This window comes from Eptatretus burgeri, chromosome 14 (assembly GCF_056783735.1).
Source record: "Eptatretus burgeri isolate ZD-2024b chromosome 14, Ebu_testis_v1, whole genome shotgun sequence".
NCBI classification, from domain to species: domain Eukaryota; kingdom Metazoa; phylum Chordata; class Myxini; order Myxiniformes; family Myxinidae; genus Eptatretus; species Eptatretus burgeri.
The window spans coordinates 39,174,668-39,179,661 of NC_140974.1; the positions used below are offsets into that span (position 1 = coordinate 39,174,668).

General features: G+C 42.8%; 1 long non-coding RNA gene across 1 annotated transcript in view; it reads right to left on the bottom strand.

Annotated features, from left to right (window-relative positions):
* Window positions 1-2,720: 2,720 nt before the first annotated feature.
* Window positions 2,721-4,994, bottom strand: part of LOC147012997 (uncharacterized) — a 2,861-nt gene continuing 587 nt past the window's right edge. The window contains exon 2 of the long non-coding RNA XR_015051148.1: window positions 2,721-3,618. This is a non-coding gene — a long non-coding RNA (uncharacterized LOC147012997). The remainder of the gene's footprint in view (window positions 3,619-4,994) is intronic.

Below are 4,994 nucleotides of genomic sequence, written 5' to 3' on the forward strand. Positions count from 1 at the left end.
CATGTTTGGCTACAATCTTGTGTCTGACCTCAGACAATTCTCTGGTTTTCTTTCTTTTCTCCATGATCATTGTGGTACACACAGTGTCACAAAACAGCAGAATGACTCTTTCTCAATTCAAACTGGATGAAAGAGTGATTTTTATATTGCAGACACCTGCAAATCACCACAGGTGAGTTCAATTCCAAAGTAAAGGAGAATCACCTGCTTGAAATCAAATTATTTCTCACAACTTCTAAAAGGTGCCAATAATAATGTCCGGGCAATTTTCGGATTTTTTTGTGGAATAAGTGAATATTTAGTAATTCTTTTTTCAGCTTTTTTTTTTGTTTTGTTCCACTGCAAACCAAAGAAATACATTTGTGTATACCAAATGATTTTTTTAAATTTCAACAATTTTCTGAAAGAAATGGTGCATTATTTGAAAAAAAGTACAAGGGTGCCAATATTTTTGGCCATCACAGTACCTACTCCTTACAATTCAAAACACCTCATTGCACTGGAAAACGAGCGGACAGGAATACTGTTGGCCACTGAAATGGGTGAGGATTTGTAATACCCTCTCCCACCTGGAGCAGAGTGACACAATACATTTTTACATGGAGAATTTGCTCCCCCAACACCCCCCCCCACCCCCCAAGAAAACATGAATCACTGCTCACCTTCACTCTTTCATTCCTTTTTTCCCACCTTTGGAATAAACTCCCACACTCTCTTCAATCCCATTCTTCCCTCCAGGTCTTCAAAACAGCTGTTCACCGCCACCTATCTTCCCCCATCCAAAACCATGATCTTTTCTACCCCCTTTATCCACCCCAAACCCACCTCCTTCAAATTCCATGCCTTCCTTCCCGAAAGTTCCCTGTCGTGTAAGGTCTTGAAAGTCCCTGTAATGTCCATCTTGTATACCACGTGTTCCCCACCCCCATCCCATTCCACAGATCTAATGTCTCTGTTCCCCACTGTTTTGTCCTTCTCTCTCCCAGCCCTCTTGTCTCCTGCCCCCCCCCCCCCACTTGTTGTGCGGTGTGTTTGCTCTCATACGAGCCTTGACAATGCAAACGAAAAAAATACAATTTGTTTTTTCTTAAGCCCACAAACATTAAAACAGCCCTATACACTAATTGAGGTCATCATGATCCTACGTTAGCAAGTCTGGATGTAATTGGGCCAGAACTGCAGGAGTAGTGTGACAAGCAAACACCGGTACATCATTTATAGTAGCAAGTAAGAATACCAAAATGTCCCTCATGAAACAACTTCCATAATCATAATATATGTAGAAAAAGACAATTGTCAGACTTCTTCTTTTGTATGCAACACAAGGCTGTGCGGTAGCATTATTGACCGAGGACACAGCTGTACCAGTGATGGTTAAATCTGCCCTCTGTTGGTGAAGGAAGGAATTTGTTCATGGTACCGGCGATAGCTCACCTCCTCTTCGCGAAGGACACCATGGGATCTTTAACGCCCACCAACGAATGCCAGCAAATGGGACGTCCATCCGAGGCATGGTCCATCAATTGATAAATCACCCTGCTTATGAAACACCGGGATGACAGTTTAGCCTGGGTTCATAATCTCAACCCAGCTGTAGACAGCAAGGTGAGAGTGTGTACCTCTTGGCCACACTGTCAGCCCATTATCAAGACTCATGGAAACTAAGGCTAATTTTTGCTTAAAAAAAAAGAATAAAAAAAATTTCCCGACTTTGGCATGCACGAGTGATGACAATCACCGATATCTTCAGATATGTTTCAGGGAACTTGAAGATGTCAAAATCTCCCCTGTTACCATACAATTTGTACAGAGAAAACAGTTTCTGTATAAAGCAGTTATTTTGCCTTGGCTGGAGGAGTAGATGTAACCATAAACCCCTTAATTTATCACACGTTTGATGTTCCGTGTGAACACCAACATTTTTCATCATAAATGGTATACTGCAAACAACAATGATAATATTTAAACAACTTAGCAATTGATGCATCAGCTGTCACCGAAGAAGCAGAAGGTCTCTGGGCTCGTGACGTGCAAAATTTACAAATCCAAAAGCAAAAGATGGAGAACAATTGTTGCGGAACTATAGGTTGATTGCTGCCATTTCAAGCTACAGTTCTTCGCGCTCCCTTTGACCAACTGCACGAAATGAGGAAATCATGAAAAAGGTTTCCTCATCTATCTATTTTAGGTCACAGCACTGCTGTGAGCAGATGGTAGCAATCAATGCCAGGAACAGAAATCCGGATGAGATCCTCGCTGCAAAAAGAGGAGGATATTTATTGTTCAGGGATGACTGGTCATTTGCGGACAGATCTAAAACTTCCAAAAGTTAATGCGTAAACAAAGCTTTTACAACATTCTTCCTCGCGTGCTTTTTCGGTCGGCTGGCTGGAGGAGCTTCTGTACGTCACAGAGGAACAATCCACGTCGGAGGCACCGCAAGCAATGGACATCAAGGACTGGCCAGTCAAAGAGAAGGAAGAAAGCCCCAGCTCCTTCAATTCCCGAGTTAACAACCAAAACAGAAAACTCGCCACAAGTCACTCCATGAGAACTCATAAAAGGAAAGAACCAATGACGTTCAAATGGACATTTTGCTCTGCACGAGGATTTCTATGATTGGACACACACACACTAACATACAATAATTCTCTCAAACCCTGACGACTGTGAAACATTTATAAATGTTGTAATATCACATCATTAAATACCAACAGAAATGTCGATTCTATGTATTTTATTTGTCAGTTACAATGAGATGTGATGGACAACCGATAACAAGACGCACGCGGGCAAATTATACACTGACTGTGCACAGCAAACCGTTTTCTCACGCAGGTGTAGAAGGAGGGTTGGGGAATATTAAAACAAGATTCACAGTGGAAGCGAGATGTGCAGCAAAGCAAAAAAGAAAAAAAAAGATTTGAATATCTACAATGCGTGGCAAAAATGATCATCGTCCTGGAGCTGGAAGGAAGCAACCGATTGGCTCTACGCTACCACGTTTATGTGGTTACAACACAAACCCAGGATGACAAAGGGGCCAAAATAAAGTGAAAAGGCGTGGGAACGAGGGGGTGCGTAAATCGACAGAACTCTTATTTCGGTCGATTCAAAGAAAATGAAACTCTCGCAACATCAGAAATTACTTATACACCAAAAAACACAAACAATACTTCAAATGTTTTACAATTATTTGCAAAGGGAGGTTCTGATGATCACTTTTATTTCCTTCTGTTATCAATAACAATGGCAGTTTTAGTGTTTCTCGTTGGTCAAAAAAAAACAGATGGTCACCTTGTTAGCAGGTGAAGTCATTGGGAGTTGCAAGAATGCACGCTCTTCGCCAGGACATGTGAACCTCAGAAAAAGAAAAAAAAACTCAAACCTTCATTTATGATCAACTGTCCCGATCGTTCAAGTAAGGTCCCTCTACTCTGTGCATGTTATACGGACAGGTAGACGTGATGTGGAAGCACTTGGGGAGTTTTCCTCAGTATGGGGGGGGGGGGTGGAAGGGATGGCTCAGAACAGGTGAGTCGTCGAACTGCCAAGGGTGTGAGCATGACATCTTTCCAGAACGGCGGGCAAGCTCATTAGTGATGGAGATCTCATTCCCTGGGGTTTTGGACAAAACAAAAAGAGGCAAGTGTGAGAGAAGGTGTAAAAATGAAGGTGTTGGAAGAGTCAAAATGACAACAATTTGCCAGATCTCAGAATTACAAAATACATTAAGTAAATGGAGAGGAAAAAACACAAAATGAATAAGGGATGGGGTGAGGCAACGGACAAAGGCAATAGTTCAGGCAAAGGTTATGCACCCCATGTGATTAGTGCTGTGCTGCACACAGGTGTGTCGGTTACATAAACATTAACTTGCAAGAAGGTGAAAGAAAGCCAGAAGTAAAAATAATGGGAGAGGGGTGCTCGAGTTGCCCGAACCAAAACACCAAGTGCTAGAGTCCTCCAGCGAAGCGTGTAACCAGCTCACGCAATAAATGGAGGTGTTAAGGGGCATGAAGTAGATTCTAAACCCCCTCGCTTTCCAAATCTCCATCATCCTGCGAGGACAGCTGCTCGGAGGGTGAATCCGGTGATTCGGACCAATCCGGGAATACACAGTGACTGTCGAGCGACTTGGAACGATGCACTGGCTGTTTGGCTGTGGATTGTGATGACAAGCCATGCAGAGAGCTGTAGCGCGAGAGCTGGAAAGTGAATGCAATAATAATATAACACGAGTTCCCTTACAAAGAACTTCAATGCAGGAGGAGGCCGTTAGGCCCATTAAGCATGTGCAATGGTTGCTTGTCCGTGCTCTATCCTTTTAAGATGTTGAACGTCAAGAAGGGAAGCAGTATGTACCACTTTAAAGTATTTGGTATGACTCGGCTGGGTTTTGAACTGCCGATCGATCCCCCAAACTCAGAGCGGAGATTCCAACCATTACAACACCAAGTGTGGTTAATGGAGAGGTTTCACAGCGATATGTCAGTCCTCCACCAATTGATGGTTTTTTTAACCGATTTTTTTTTTTCAGGGAAGAAAAAAATGGAGGGGTGGTGGCTGGGGGGAAATCAGGGCTTTTGGTGGAAGAAATAGCAGAAAGTAAGATTTCTGTAATTCAGGAAAATAAAAGAAAACCAACTTTATAGCTCTGGTGGGAATTATGAGATGAAAAGGAATTCTCAAAATAGGATCGGAAGCTCACAACCTGCCGAAACATTTGCACTTGCTTCATTTGACAGAGAGCTGGCATTCTGAAAGAAGCCAGAGATAAAAAGGCTGGCTTGATAAACAAATACAAATGCAGGTAGCACTGACAGATAACTTGGCAAGGGAGTGGAGTCATGGGTGTGGAAATGATAACACTGATGATGGGTTGGAGGAGAGAAAGGGGTAGCAAGGGGGTGGTGGAGCAGGAGATGACACTAAAATGCTTCACAAAGAAAAGCAAAACAATGAAATCTGGGCTGAGGGGAGAGCAATGTTTG